A 16,986-nucleotide genomic window follows, 5' to 3' on the forward strand; every position below is an offset into this window, starting at 1 on the left:
GGTAGCCATACGGCTTCCACGGAGTACGAAAAACATCATCTCACGCTCTCAGTCCCAGCGGATAAAAACAACACCTAAGAGTTGTTAGGTGTTGATTTTTATCCGCTGGGACTGAGAGCGTGAGATGATGTTTTTTCGTACTCCAGCGTAGATGGGCAGCCACATGGGTTGTCCACAGGTAGATGGGTTGACAGTGATGACATCAGTCATCTTTTGCAAGCTCGTTAAAGATTTGGACTATACGGGGACTCGAACCCCGGACTTGGCCTGTATGTGTATAGCTCAGAGGTAGAGCATTGGAGCGCTAATCCAAAGGTCCGGGGTTCGAGTCCCCGTATAGTCCAAATCTTTAACGAGCTTGCAAAAGATGACTGATGTCATCACTGTCAACCGTGGAAGCCGAATGGCTACCCATCTCAGTCGGGGAAACTGTGGTCAAATGTTCCATTTTTAGAAAGCCTTCCATTTTTGGAAGGATTTTCTATATATGGGTACGCACCTTCCAAAAATGGGTACGCTGACGACGTCATCGTACCCAAATATAGAAAATGTTGCGCATATGTTGGAACTTACCGATTTCCGCCGAACATGAGGCAAATGCGACTATCGCTTTTCACAAATGCGACTATCGCTCAAACTTTTCACCTTCCGCGACCACGGCTGGAAACGGGTAGGCGGCGGTTCGGCTATCGAGCCGCTGCTCTACTCAACAGTCTCCCAACTCAGCTGTCGCAGCTGTCTCCCGCCCGATCTGTTAAAGCCGCGATAGTGGACGGGGCATCAACTGATCGTCGCTGACCAACAGTGAGTTGTACCTGTGGTACTACGAAAGTGTCTCTGTCCGTGCTTTGACGTGAGTGAATGTGTGAATGCTGTGAATGTTTAGATTAGTAACCGCGGATACGGATTCTGAGCAGTAATCGCCACGCACTTTCAGAATGTGGATCGCTCATGATTGTTCAATACAATCGCCCCTGGTCGCTTTCTATTCGCCATAGTGAAGTGTCCATAATCTAGCGTGGATGCCTAAATCCTAGCGTGGATGTATTTTAGGTAATTTTTCAAAGTAATGAGTCGTGGAAAATTGACAAAAATTTACCGACAAACGATGGTTTTATAAGACTTTATCAAACATTTTGTAAGCAAAAAGCATCAAAAACGAAAAGTAAATATCCTTAAAAGTACTTTAGTGACGGGCCATGCTTGTTCGATACCGCCGACTTTATTTACAGTGCGGAATTGTCTGGACAGAGTGCGGCGGTTTCGGGAGTGTAGTGGCGAGTAAAACTTGTATTTGTTGCCGTTTTCTGCATTTATTAGCATATTGTGTGGTTGATTTCAATTTTTTAAGGCTTTTGCCAAACATTTGGGTGGAGGTCTCGTCATTTTTCAATGTTTTTTTCCGGAATATGGGACGAATTAAATAGGCGTTGCTGCGCCGTTTTTCGTGTTACTTTCTATCGAAGGAGCATGAATCTTCAATTTATATGAGGAATACACCTTTTTGCACTCAAAATAGGCATCTTTTCATTCAATTTCGGCGAATTGCATTCAATTTTAGCGATCTCTCTATTCGAAGCAAATGAGAGATCGCTAAAATTGAATGCAATTCGCCGAAATTGAATGAAAAGATGCCTATTTTGAGTGCAAAAAGGTGTAGTAAGTTTAATTTAAACCATTTTTTGTCAGGGCTATAGCTGTGTTCCTCCTGGTTGGTTATTGACCAGCTGTTTTCTCTTCTGAATTTCTATGTGTCCTCTAGAAGTAGAAAAAGAGAGCAGTGCGCCAGGACACCATGCTATTATATCACTATGTACATTGACATAGCATGCCTGTATTACCAACACTAGCACTGCTGCTTCTCCTTATATCAATGATCATAAATGGCAAAATCAACTATTAATGTTACACATTTAAAAAGGCCGTAACTTAAATCAAAGAATGTGAATCACAGTTGGGAACACTGAGATTAGACCTTCCAATTTTGGAAGCCTTCCATTTTTGGAAAATGCATACCCATTTATGGAAGGTCCTTCCAAAAATGGAAGGCTTCCAAAAATAGAAGATTTGACCACAGTTTCCCCCACTGATCTACGCTGGAGTACGAAAAAACATCATCTCACACCTAAGAGTTATTTTTATCCCGTTTATTATCTCGTTTTTTGGCCAAGTTATAGCGAAAGAAACTGTTCAAAAATGATGACGTCAAATTTTCAAACACAATTTTTGGCAATTCTGAATTGTAGACTGTGCCGGGGCGGGACGGTTCCGTCTTTACATCCGCTCCTCCTTTACATCGCCAAATTTGGTGAGAAGACTAAGAAATGTACAGGTTATCTTATGGTCAAAGAATTATGAAAATCGGTCGGGAAAAAACTTGAGTTATGAGTGTGTAATCACAAAATTGTGATTGCCGCTTTTCCCGCGTCCGCCGATCCCGCTTCAGCCGGCGACATCTTACCCTACGCAGGCTTCTAACTGCCATATTTATTGTTTTATTAACTAGAAATTCACCCTACATACTCACAAATGTATGTTCTTTTGTAAAGTGAAGAAAAAAAGAAAATCGGTCGGTAACTTTTTGAGTTATCGGCGTGTAAACGCAAAAAAGTCGCTCATATGGCAGATTTGACCACATTTGACCTAGGGTCATGAAATTCACACACAACAGAGTTCCCCAGGGCCCCCACCTACCCTTCAAATTTCGTCTTCCTAGCTCCACTGGGAGCTGAGATCTTAGGGGGAGGGGCGCCATCCGCCCCGCCCCCTTCCACTGGGCGTAGTACTCGCAACCCTTCCACTGCGCGTGTTAAGACATTTTCGACTGTTTTGCGTCCTCCGTTACCATTACCGTTACGTTACGGTCCAAGTGACCGTGAGTTTTGTATCCCGAAATAATACTCTTAGACTGCTGGTAATCCATCCTGAAACGACTGCTTACCAACTTTCTAACGCTAAGGCCTTTTTGACGGCCACTTTGGCGCCACATGGCTCACTCCTGAGAGCTGACAAAAAAGAGCATAAACTTGCAGCGATTGACTCCCGACAAATCATCGGCGTCACTTGCTGACTGTAAGAATGGCCCACGTGCGGACTAAATACCGAGACGTGCCCGTATCGGGGACCTCTATGTTGCGGCGTTCTCCACAGGAAGTGAACTCGAGTCTAGGAAAAAATGTTTTGTCTAGACAAATTAGTCACCGTGGAGTGGAGCATAGTCACAGCCATGGCAACCCCAAAAGCTCAGTTACAAAATAAATTAAGAGTGGTTTTAAATAAGAGAGCTTCTAAAAGAAAAATTTAGGTGAGAAGGAATTTATGGGACACCCATAAGAAATTTATGTATGTTTTGACTTTCACTTCTCAACAAAGGTTGACCACATGCTTACTGCCATCACAGGTTACCGGACGGCAACTGCCACCCCCCCCCCCCCCCAGCCCCCTATCCATCCGCAGTCCGCAGCCACGCTCCGCCTCCGCGGGTCAGACTTCGGCTCTCAAACTTCTCCGCTCAACCGCAGCTGGGACAGGCCTTCCCTCAGAGTCGCAATACTTTAAAGTGAGACTATACATCCCCTATGCAATTTAATACGGGTGGAACAAAAAAAAAAAAAAGACTATGCATTACAAGGCCCTATAATATGTGGCTGCTATATGTGTTGTGCTTTAGAAAGGGGCCTCGTTTTTCCGATTTAGTATTGAATTCATACTGAAAAGGACTGGTCTGAAGATCACATCATCCGCAAACATCAATGAGACAAACTCATTGATGTTTGCGGATGATGTCAAAATGTACTGCAGGATTGATAAAACACAATTGATGTTGACCAACTCCAACATCAGTTGGACAGCCTATGCAGATGGTCAACAAGATGGGGTCTCAGCCTGAACGCTGCGAAATGTAAAGTCTTGACTCTCTCGTTGCGTAGTAACCCTATTGTTGGAGAAACGGTGCTAGAGAGAGTGTCTGTTGTGCGAGACCTAGGTGTGCTGTTGGACGAAAAACTTACTTTCGCCAATCATGTCGACGCAACAGTGCGAAAGGCCAATAGTGCTCTGGGACTGCTAACGAGAACCTTTCAGACAGGGAAGCGTGGCCGCTCGTTACAAGAATGTGATACTGCGGCTGTGATGTGCTCTTTTAATGCCAACGTACGATCAATTTTAGAATATTGTAGCGTTGTTTGGAATGGAGCGGCTGATACCCATCTGAAAAGGATCGAACGCGTTCAGCACAACTTCTTGGTGTGGCTGAGTAGTCGTTGTCGCGTGATAATGATTTCCTACGTGCTTTCAAAGTAGGGACTCGTCGCGCACAGCATGACATTTAATTTATTCGGCATGTCATCAACTCGCCCTTTCTTTTACAACATATGCCTATTTTAGTGCCCGCTAGATCGTCTCGGCTCCTAGCCGATGCAACGCAGATGTTGATGTATGGACGGAGGGTACAGCTGGTTTCAAAAATAGGGTGGTGCGCTATGTACATAGCTCCTCCGAATGGTAGGATTTACGTGCATGTGAGTGTCGGGGTGTCCGGTGTATCAGTTATGTTTTTATAATTTTACTGTCCGACTTCACCTGTCATTGGGTGCAAGCCCGTTGGTGATTATTCAATAAACAAACAAACAAACAATACAGCTTTCTAAGCACAGCATGTCGTGATGTGCAGATTAGATCATTTCTGACTGAGTTCCTTCTTCCACAGGCTGTTTCCATGCCAGAAGCATCAGATCATCGAAGAACATCAAACAAGAACCAGCAGCAACAGAGTGATAATGACAAATGTGTTGGTGAAAGTGGCGTGTTATCGTGGGAGTGATATTAAATAAACACATCCTTCACGGGGGGGATGGTGGTGTTTGCGTTTACATTTATAGCTGTTGGGTCTGGGCTTTTATAACGAGAGAGTGGGTGAAATAAACCCACCTTTGCGTGGGTGTTGTGACGTGGGCCTTGTATGTTTCAATGGGTAGTTTTCAGAATCACGGAGATCCCCTGTCCATGTGGGTGGGGAGAGAAAGAGGTGATAATCACTCCTGGTTATAGCGTACCAAGCTATGAAAGTGGTGATGTGAGGAGCATAATGGTAGGATGGGGATCATCGGATCGGACATCCAAGTGTGGTTAATCATGGTATGTTGTATGCAATACACTATTCACCAAAAATTGTGTAATATAGGAAATAGAGTGGTATGGGGCAAAAAACTTGCAATATTACACTAATAGTAATACTATATAATTTTATATTATTATAGGTACTAGTATTATAGTATTTATAATTATAGTAGTAGTATTGCAATACTAGTATCATAATTATACTATATATTTATTTAGTATATACCAATATAGTATTGCAATATTCATGTGTAGTATTCACATGAACTATTTAATACAAAAAATATGCAATATAATTCGTATATACAATTGTACACAATATATTATATTGAATTGTAATATATACTGTATAGTATGTTGTGCTGTATGTATATAATTGTAATATGTTATATGTATATTATATACTGTACCTAAAGATGTAATTATGCAATAATTAAAATATTGTGGTATCTCAACTTTCATCATTACAATGATTAGCTATATACGTACGTGCTTTATCGTAATGTAAACAAATTAGGAAATTATTGGTAGTCACCATTGTATTGAGTGATCCACATTCTTAATCTTAAAGTGCGTGACGATTACTGTTCAGAATCCGCATCCTACTAATCTAAATCTACTAGGTTACTAATCTAAACATTCACTCACGTCAAAGCATCGTACTATCGTAGCACAACTCGCCCATCTACCCATTGGTCAGCGACAGTCAGTTGATGCCCCGGTCCCCTCCCAATTAATTTTTTTAAAATACTTTCATGACCTGAACCTGAATATCCACAACTACCCATGGCAATATACGAGAGGGCGGGTTTATTTCACCCACCTTCTCGTCACAACACTCCCCACCTCCCAATAAACATGTATTTATTCAGACATCACAACAACGACAGCCCCTTTCTCATCTGAGATGCTTCAGGCGACACCAGCGGCCATTTCTGAATGTTCTTCAACGTCTGCTACTCAGGTCGATGACCTAACGTCCGACATCCTGTGGAAACACAGAATGAACGTCAGTATCGGACATTTTCCATTCTCCTTGATCGACTTGTTGGTTTACAAGCCGGCCATATGTAAAAGTGGAAAACCCACCGCTTCATCTCGCGAGAGCCGTACCTACTTACTACTCCAAACGTACAAGCAAGACAATATTATATATTTTCCCTTAATCCGGGCCGTGGAGGGGGCTGTTTGAACCCCCCCCCCCTGCGGTTTTTGGCAAGGGTTCATTAGGGTGTTTCACATTTTCAAAGTGCCATATTGCGAGTCATATCGATGTTCCCCTCAAATGTCATCTGCTCACAAGTTTCTGTGTAAAATTTCACTTCATTCTAATGATGTTTAGAGGTCGCACATTTCTGCGACTTTTCATCTCTGATTCTGTTTCTGGCCGTAACATGAGTAGTCTTCCTGCGAACTGATTTGGTTGAGAAAGCCAGGCAGTGGCGGCGGAATAGGGGGTGCAGGAGGTGCAGCTGCACCCTCATCGAAAAACATGGGGGTGCAAACATATCTTTTTTGCACCCCCAAAATCCATACAAGGGGCCCGTCGCACCATCCAATACATTTTCTCCTGAAAACCAGTGATCGGGAAACGAACACTGATGTGGAATCATCCGGGGTGTCTATTTATGGTCAGGAGCGCCCCATGCTAGTCGGGACCTCCACACCGGCTAGAAGTGTCCCGAGCCGCGTTTGGTGCTCCACACGGCATCTGAGGGCCCCCACGACGGCCTCAGAGGGCCCTTTTATGACGATCTCTGAGGGCTCCCACCTGACGAACTCTGTCCCCTGGGGCCCTATAACGACCACTAAGGGCCCTCATGACGACCGCTGAGGGTCCCACAGGACTCCAGGGGCCCCACTGGCCCCTGAGGGTCTCTACGACGGTCTCTGAGGGCCCTCGTGATGGCCCTAGACCCAACTCAAGTCTGAGGGCCCATTTGGCTTCAGGCGGCCCAGCGACGGCCTCTGAGGGCCCCAACACAACCACGCTGCGGGGGCTATGCTGGCATCTGAGGGCTCTGCAACGGTCTATTGAGGGCGGCAGGGCCCTAACAACGATGGCCTGCGAGTCGTGGAACTCAACCGGAAGGCGCTGCCCAAGCGCACCAAGGAAGGATGTGCCCCCTTCTCTGTGTAATGAGTTTTGGTGACAAAAGTGTGCGACCCCTAAATATACTTAAATTTGGGTTTCAAGCGTATCAATCGATTCAGTTTTACGGGTAGAGTTGGGGCAAAGTCGATATGGCTGAGTTTTGAACCAACATTATTTTACCATAGTGTAATGAAACACCCTAGGGTTCATGCATTTTTCCGCACATGTTGTAAACATTTCAGAACCAGGGCTCTCAAGGTCAGTGCATCTGTGTGCCCGAGGTCATGAACGGTCACCAGCAGACTTGTGCCTCGACCAAAAATCAAGATCTTTCAGGATCCAGGACCCCACGCAAAATCAAAATTTCAGGGTTCAAGATCCAGCGCTAGATCAAACTTTCAAGATCCCAAACAATATCAAAATTGTAGAATCCAAGATCCAATGCACAATCATAATTTTAGGATTATTTATATGTTATTTGCCTGGAGAAGCACTAAATGGACATGTACATGCTAGTGACGTAAATTTAAGAAATTTTTGATGAACATGTTTGTGATGTAAATTTAAGAAATTTTCGAAACCAATGCCAAACTGATACCGACCAAACATTGTATCTATCATTGATATATCACAAGCTCTGCGACGCTAACTGGCAAACACCTAATCCAGATGATATTACGGCCCACTAAGTCTAAGTTGTGTTTATGCTGACACATACAGGGATGTTCACGAAAAACTGACACATTTTATTTCCGAATTACGAGAAAACACTTGCCCTCAGCACGGTGATCATGCTACGTGCAAATAGAGTGGACTTCTAAGTTTTTATTGACATATTTTGGGAATATGTCATTTTCGTTTCTAAGAAGTTTCAGCGTATTTTGCAGATGACGAGTTTTTGGAGCAGTGCACGACTCAGCCCGAAACAGGAAATTATCCCCCTTTTTGGGCACGTGCCTGAAGAATTGCAACACCTCTCACTGCACTCGTCGGGAGTTTTGATGTCCTTTGGGCCGCTGCTACAGACCATGTCACTCACGTGACCCCACAGGAATAGTCCACGGTGTTGAGGTAGAGCGAAATGGCCGGCTATGGGTGAGAGGTGATGCGCGAGACAATGCCCCCTCCCCCCTGTTCTCGTGTGAGACCGATGATCGCGGTTACTGTACGTGTGGTGGCCCTGACGTGCCAGAACCACCAAATGGTGTAGACGTCGACCCATTTCCGCTACAGTAGCTAACAGAAGCCGTTAAAAGATGGCACGGTACCACTCTACAGTGACTGCCAGCATGCGGCCATGGTTTCTGGCATCAGCATTTCCAAGCCTGCCAATTTTGGCATTCCTTAGGAATTTGCCAAAAGTATAAAACAAAATCCATCGAAACATTAATATGCCAAATTTTAGACGAATTCGTGGACTGGTTCAGTCGTGGTGGCAGATGGTAGCCGCGAGAGCTTCATTGCTTTTCCGCTAAGTTTTGTCGCCAAGTCAAATTTCCCCATTTTAACGCTCTCTTATTTATTTGAAAACTCGTGTGATGCTACCTAAAGGCGCTATGCACATACAACACTTTTTTCAACAGGCTTTCGAATGGCATGCAAATCAAGTCTCCGTGAGCTCTCACATGCTCACAAAGTCGTTTTAAAATGTGTCAGTTTTTCGTGAACATCCCTGTACTTTGAAACCTTGAGCAGCTTTTTTAGAGTATGTCTTCCTTCCAGTATAAAGTGAGTTTAACAGTTGTACATGCTAATGTTTTGCACATTGGGTTTGGTAGGCATTTAATCATGGTAGACTGATGTGTAAAATATTTGTTAAAAAAAAAACAAAGATCCCCAGGATCCCTCGACAAATCCAAAACCTGGATCCAAGATCTCCAAGGTCCAAATCTAAAGCCAGGATCCAGACAAAATGATGACCAGATTCCTGGATCCCTCGGCAAAACCTGAAGTGCTGGATCCCTCTTGCAGATCCTGGATCTCCGATCTCCTCGGACTCACCAGCACTTTTTTTTTGCTATAACTTTTGATAGAGACATGCTAAAGCGATAAAAACACGTCAGATGTATTCAGCTACGATACGAATCGACTGATATGCAACATGACCCTTTCCGGTCAGCAAAATGACCTTTAAGGATTTGACGTGTCTCGACGACAGGAACACCATGCTAGCAAAAGTAACTTCGTGGCGAATTTCGAATCAAAAGTTATTACCCAAAAACCATTTCGTGAAAGCTTTACAGTTTTGCCCTCTGGAGGCTATCACTCAGAAAGGTATGGTAAAAGGGCTATCGAATGCGCTTCTCCGACAAGCCTACAGCAAGGCTTTCGGAAGTGGCGGGCTAGGGCGAAGGAACGGAGGACTGGGACGAGGAGCCAGAAGCTGACACCTGTGAGTGGGCGTTATTTCAATAGGGCCTTAGGGTATCACTAATCACACCAAATTTCGACACACACCACGTCTACCGGTTACTCGAGAATCGGCCGCCAGAGATATCTGCAAAGACGGCGCATATCCGGTTTGGTGAGGTGGTTTGGCACATCCATGCCAAACCACCTCACCAAACCTCACCATCAAACGACCTGTGGCCAAAACTAATCGGAACAGACCTCAACGCAAAGTGTTGCCCCGTGCTATTGTTAGGTGCCATTATAGACGTGGATCATTGGCTAGCTTTTGCTTTCGTATTCAATGCTCTGTATTCTATAGCCAGCCTTATCTTTTAAACGTGGTGTAGTTATCTTTTTGTGAAGAAAAACCGTCAATTTCGGAAGCTCTGAGTGGGATAAATGCGCCAAACAACATTCCTGAATCCGCCAAATGCTCACCACAATGTTATGCTTATTTCCTGTCAAGGTGACCTTACTGAGATACTGAAGTGTGATCATCCAGTTTTTACACTGGCCGAGGCATGGTGTGCAAGTTTGAACCTCTTAAGGTCAGGGCACTTCGAATGACCCAACCTCAAATCACTTTTTTTGCAACTTGTCACCGTGTCAGAGCTACGGTAGATGACGTAGGCCTTTGACAGTCGTAGGATGTTATGAGGTTATAGATGGCTACAATTTGTATATCTCGGAATTTCGAAATCGATGACCTAAGGTCAATAAAATCAACCCCCCCCCCCCTTTAGGGTTTTCCCCCTAAAACGCCTCGGAATGGCATATCATCAATGACTTCATATAGGATCTACCTTGAGGTCTTTTTGCTCTTGGTCAGCTGTAAGGTCATGTCACGTCATCAAGGGTCACCAAAGTTTTTTTTGCTAACAACTTGTTACAGGAACAAGATACAGCCGCGCGGATGGTCGCATTGTGTTCAACTCGTCAAGGCGCATCGAATGATATACATGATGACCTGAGGTCAACCTCGACCTTTTGAGGTCAACACATATATGGTTCGATGCGGATTGACGAGAGGATCACGATGGTGCCATTACTTTGTTCCTAGCTTGGCTACTTCTAAAGTTATGCGAGAAAACCTCTCATTTCTAGCTTCGAAATCATGGGCCTAAATGGACCATAAAACATGTGTCACGTGACCGACGCATGATATAATATTTTCGTTACCTGACCTAGACCTGAAAATCAAAGTACAAGTTTGGTACCCTCAGGGTATCTAGAACATCTGTTCACGAGTGTGTGAACCAAAAAATGAGCCTGATCTGACTTGTAAGACGGCGGCCAGAGCCCAAAACGTGAACAAGCCAAAATGCTAATAATTTTTACTTTGACCTGACCTGTGACGTCATCGGTTACCTCGAAGTCAATAAAATTAGGTTTCGCTCGATAGTTTTTCCGGGGCTATCAGACGCCGTTTGAATTTTGACGATCGGCCCAGTAGTTTCGGAGTTAGGAGGGGGGCTATGAATAGCCCCCCCCCCCCAAGTAGGGCGTGTTATACGCAGACCCCAGTGGGGCGGGTTAACCCGCGCCGTATCTCCGAAACTACTGGACGGATCCGCAAAATTCAAACGGCGTTCGAAAGCCCTGTCAAGTTTACTGAGGGAAATCTAATTTCATTGACCTCGGGGTAAATGTTTTGTCGTTCACGGGTCTTCTAGGGAATGAATGCGCTATAACATTCAGATTAATCAGCGATAGGGCGTCAGTTGCATAGTACATATGCAGTATGCTGCTATTGGAGGTCACTGATAATACAAGCTCAGGTCACCAAGGGTCAGCAAATTAACCCTATTTTACTATGTGTGATGCATATTTAATGGCCAATTTTTCATTTCCAACTCAATGGTGTTGGTTATATGACCAAAGTTGATCTTTTAATTGCATAATTGGAATCGATTCGATGCAGCTCCTCACGGCGAGTCCAATAGTGTTCTTTATTTTGCGCTGCATGGTCTAGATTTGCCAAAAATTGAGTTTAAAAATTTGACGTTAACATTTTTTAACAGTTTTGTCGCTGTAACTTGGCCAAAAAAAAGATATCGATCTGAAATTTGGTATGAACACGGTTGGTACTATCATATAAATTCCGTTTTTTAAATTGTTTTTTTTTTTTTGGATTTATTGGCTAATATATCCAAAAAATTAGTTTCCTTACTTCTGAGGGTCAACAAAACCGAAGAATTTCGAAAACCCGAGATTGCAGTTAAAAATTTAGCCCTGTAGCCCTGTTTATTCTACAGCTTGTATGTCTACCATTATTTTTCTGTATCTTGAAAGCTATAGGCCTGACAGCTCTTCCCGCGAAACCTTTTTTGTAGAAAACGGCACAACATGACGTCACTCTGACGTCATTTCCGGCCAACCTATCATAACCTTTGGAAAAAATTGGTCACAATGTGTCAAATTGATGCCCGGGAGGGTACTGAAAGTTTGGTGACGATCGGCGGTTCTGGAGGCATCGAAAAAAAAAACTAAATGCCCCCCCCCCCCCCACCGCCTTGAAGGTTGAGTAGGTCAGAGGTCAGGTCAAGGGTACAAAATGCAAGTTTCTACAGTATCGGCCTTGCACCGTAGTTGCCAAAGAATAGACTGAGACTGATTGCACAAAACGTGTTCTTAGGCTACCAAGACAAGTTTCGTTGCATAGGGTAGGGTGGGGTAATTTGAACATGTGGGGCCATTTGAACATAGTGTGAAAAACACAATTACGGAAAATCCATAAGTGGCATGACAATATGACCAATGAGGGAAATTATCGTAATTAAAAGGCCTATCACATGAGTGGGGTTTAAAGTTTCAGGAAATGAAGATGTTGACGCACACTGTAAAAAATCAATTTCGCAAGTAAAAACGCCTATAAACACGTCATTGTAACTTCATTGCAGCGCAAAATCTTGCACTGCTAGCGCCTACTACGCAACGGCTTTTGTTGTACAATGACCTAATCAGTGCCATCATTCCAAGAAATTTGCTTATGAAACCTGTTTTTAAATATGGCAAAGTAACTTTAAGCGTGGGGTAATTTGAACATAGTGTGACATTTTCAATGAAGACAGGGATAGCTCCGAAAAAACAACGCTTCCGGTTTTTTTGCCAACATTTTCGACCCAAAGCAGTAGCTTTAGATTAGTAGATTTAGATTACATTAGATTAGTGATGCCAGTTTTATAAAATTTACGTCTAATATCCGTCTATTACCGGCATTTTCGTTGAGTTCCGTTCAAAAATGTTAAAGTCAGCCGCTTGTCCAAATATGTCCGAAAATAACGCATTAATCAACACCCAAAACTGTCATTTAAATTGCTTGTGATGTAATTTTACCAGCCGAAAAGTGTTCATTATATTGAGAGCTTAACAAGCTTTCCATTCGCCAATCAATGCTATGCACGATTACTTTATAAAAAGCGCTGAAGTGAAGCAAACCATCGTCCAATGCTGTCCAGTCTGCTACCTTTGTCCAACCAATTCCGAATTGGACATTGGACAAAATCATAACTCCAAATGTCCAGGTTTTCTGCATCTGCATAACAGATGCAGTAAGGTTGGGAGAGTTTTTATCAAACAAAAATGATAGACGTTCTGTTAATTGAAGAGAGGCGAATTCTGTCAACTGACCGGTGTGCAGCGTGCAAATATTGATACTCTGCAACTGTTATTTTTGTTGTTGTGTTGATTTTCAAGTGAAGGTATGTTTAGAATTGTTCTGCTTATTTGTTTATGGGTCAAACAACATCGGTGCTGGCGAGACTCTCGTTTTTTATGACAGGTAAAGGCAGTATGTTCAAATTACCCCACGGTGGGGCAATTTGAACACACCGTGACTTGGTGGAGAAGTGAGGCTATGCTATTCAAGGTATGCTCGGCTCGTCCAAAAATGAGGCTTGCATGGTGAAAGCAAGTGACACTTGCGCTACTAAAGCAGTTTTTCTTCATCCAGGGTTGAGCTGGAATTTGGTACCTACAACGGAGAAGACGTAAAAATATGTTCAAATTACCCCACACTACCCTACGATACCATGCAAAGGTCAGGTCACCAAAAAAGAAATATAGAAAACAGCATTTGAGACACGTTTTAAGGGCATTTTATTCATAGAATTCAATAGGCCAATGGACCACATCTGGATGAATTTCAGTTCGAGGTCAGGTCAAGTGAGGTCAAATTTTGAACTTTATAATATAGGTAAATATATGATATATGATTCATGATATAAATACTAAGTTAGTAGCCTTATGCTTATGTTATATGTTGCAAATTGATAAAATTAAAATTAAAATGATATATTTCGATATTACACCGTCATAAGAATAATAATAGTTATCACTATTCTTTTCACAGTGATCACAGTTTACAATAATATACCGCCAAAACAGAAGTGTCTTGACACCACCGCACCACGCGCCGGTAGCAAAGGCACGCGCGCGGCGGCCCGGCCGACCGGCCACCGCCCGGGGGCAGGTCAGGCGGCAGGGGCGGGGCCAGGCACACGGTGGAGTGGGGTAGGGAGGGAGGGGCAGTGGCCGTGGTGGCACCGGGTCCGAGGTCCGGCCACCGTCCCTCGCCGCCTCGGCAGCGAGGCTGGTGCACATCAGGCTTTCACCCGGCAGTCCGGGGTTCAATTCTGGTCTCCGCCCGGCATCAGGGGGCGGTCGCGCCGCGGAGCGACCGCCCCCTCCTTCCGGGGGTGATCAGAATTGTTCCTTGGATTGTCGGGTGCGAGTTGTGATGTGCATGAGGCCCCGGGCCAGTAAGTCCGGGGCCGCGCATATCACAATCATATATTTATTTCAGCTGCATCCGTCCAAATTTTGGTAGCACAGTTCATATTCATGCCACGAATCAGATTCGATCCGTGACATGTATATGAACTGCGCCACCAAAATCTGAAGGGATGCAGCTGAAATATGTCACCAATGCGAACGGGACCCATACACAAATTACACAGATTTATTTACGAAAAATGAATGTTGATAAGGCATTTCAATGGCTTCGCAAATGCAGAAAAACCACTTAGTCCGGCAGGCGGTGAGCCTCCCGGCCACCATCCGCGCGGCGGAGGGCACGGGCCCCAGGAACTGTGTAGGTCACTTCCTGGTGAAGGTAAGGTCAATGTGGCACAGTTGCGGTAGCACTGGTAAAAAAAGGTCAAATTTTAAAGCTGCTATTTTTGCATAAAGAGGGTATTGATTCGATGCAGCTCGTCGCGGCGGGTCTAATGGTCGTCTTTTTTACGCTGCGTGGTCTAGAATTGCTAAAAATTGAGTTTGAAAATTTGACGTCATCAATATTGGACAGTTTTTTCCCCTATAACTTGGCCAAAAAAAGATATCGATCTAAAATTTGGTATGCGAATAGGAGTCGATAGAGGCTATTACATATATTCCGTTTTTTCCGAAAATCTAAAAACTTAAAACTAAAACTTAACCCTCGCATGTGTAGGGGGGGGGGGTCGGATGGACCCCCCCCCCCATGGTTTTTCGCGAATAACTCGCGTAAAAAGCGGCCGATCGCGACGAAATTTTCAGTACCCTCGCATTGATCAATTTTACACCTACCCTGAAAATTTCATGACCCTGACCCAAATGACCTTTGACCTGTGACCTCTTTTCCGAGACCATGTTTGGCCGGAATCGCGATTTCGCGTATGTCGGCTCGCCTTAGCCGAGTGTTTGCAAGCTTTTCGTGGTTTCAAACGTTCAAACATGTGATTTGATGTTACTCCCGTGTGTGTCAAGGTCACCTGAAGGTCAGGTCAGGTCATTGACCTTTGGTGACCTCGGGTGACCTCGGGTCACCTTTTCGAGTTTTACATGTTTCTAGGCTAGTTTTTGGAGCTGAATTCGAATTTAGCAACCATTTGAACATTTACGAAGTAGTTTTGGTGACTTCGTAACATGTTACGAAGCTGTCAGAGGCGGTTGACACGTACTACGAATACCCGTCACGTCGCCTACTGGTTGACCTGACCTGACCTGACCCGACCTGGTCTAAATGCTTCAAGACATCATCTGTGATCAAAACTAACACGATATTCGTGATCAGCACCCCGAAAAACCCCTTAGCAGCCACACTTTACGACTTTCTAACAGGTCCCGATTTTCCCGACTTTGGGTCATTGACCTGACCTGGAAGGTCAACCAATGACCTAGGACCTTAAAATTGGGTATCATCGGCTTCCTCTCGTCACGGGCAACACGCTCGTTTTTTCCGCGAAGCTCTAGCTCGATCAGGGGCCAAACGGCAAGGGGGGGGGGGTCCAACCGACCCCCCCCCCTACACATTAGAAGCTGGCAAACGCCGCACACATGCGAGGGTTAACCCGCGCCCCGTAGGGCTACCGGCGGACCCTACCACCCGTAGGGGGGGCCGTTTCGGCCCCCCCCCCTAAGATCTCGGAAAGTTACCGGCCGATTTTCAAAATTCAAACGGCGCTTGATAGCCCTACCCGGGAACTACCTTGTGACCAAATTTCATTGACCTAGGTCAAACCGATGACGTCACAGGTCAGGTCAAAGGTCAGATTTTCACCGTTCACAGGCAATTCAAGAAATGTGCTGTGAAATCGAGTAAATTGGTAATTTATTGAAAACCATCGATGGTATATTGTTCGTCAAACACATACTTTGCTATCTGAGGTCACTGATACCAGGTCAGGTCACAGCGAGGTCAGGTCACCGGGGGTCACAATATGAATGTGTCGTGTGATACATGTTTTATAGTCCATTTTACATGACAAATGCGATTATGTGGGTTAGGCAGCCTTTGGGGCCAGCCTAGGTCACGTTTTGGTGAAGGTCAGGTCAAGGTCAGGTCAAATTAGGTCAAATTTCAAAGTTGATATTTTGCATAAAATGGGTATCCATTCGATGCAGCTCGTCACGGGGAGTCTAATGGTGGTCTTTGTTTTGCTCTACGAGTTCTAGAATTGCTAAAAATTGAGTTTGAAAATTTGACGTCATCATTTTTGAACAGTTTTTTCGCTATAACTTGGCCAAAAAACGAGGTATCGATCTGAAATTTGGTATGTAGATAGAAGACGGTAGGTACTATCACATATATTCCGGTTTTTTCGAAACTCAAAAAACTTTTTGGATTTTTTGGCTAATATATCCAAAAAAATGCTTTTTTGATTTTTGGGGATCAAAACTCAAAAATTTCAAAAATCCGAGATAGCAGTTTTGTAGCCCTGTCAATTCTACACCTTTTATGTCTTGATCATTTTTCTGTATCTTCAAAGCTGTAGGCCTGACAGGTCTTTTTTCGGTCGAAAATGACAGAACATGACGTCACTCTGACGTCATTTGTGGCCAACCTATCACAGCCTCTGGAAAAATTTTTGGTCAGAATGTGTAAAATTGATGCCCGGAGG

General features: G+C 44.2%; 1 long non-coding RNA gene across 1 annotated transcript in view; it reads right to left on the reverse strand.

The window, feature by feature from the left end:
- Positions 1 to 5,639: 5,639 nt before the first annotated feature.
- Positions 5,640 to 16,986, reverse strand: part of LOC122373244 — a 19,401-nt gene continuing 8,054 nt past the window's right edge. The window contains exon 7 of the long non-coding RNA XR_006255011.1: positions 5,640 to 6,106. This is a non-coding gene — a long non-coding RNA (uncharacterized LOC122373244). The remainder of the gene's footprint in view (positions 6,107 to 16,986) is intronic.

Source organism: Amphibalanus amphitrite, unplaced genomic scaffold (assembly GCF_019059575.1).
Source record: "Amphibalanus amphitrite isolate SeventyFive unplaced genomic scaffold, NRLGWU_Aamphi_draft 001465F_arrow, whole genome shotgun sequence".
NCBI lineage: Eukaryota > Metazoa > Arthropoda > Thecostraca > Balanomorpha > Balanidae > Amphibalanus > Amphibalanus amphitrite.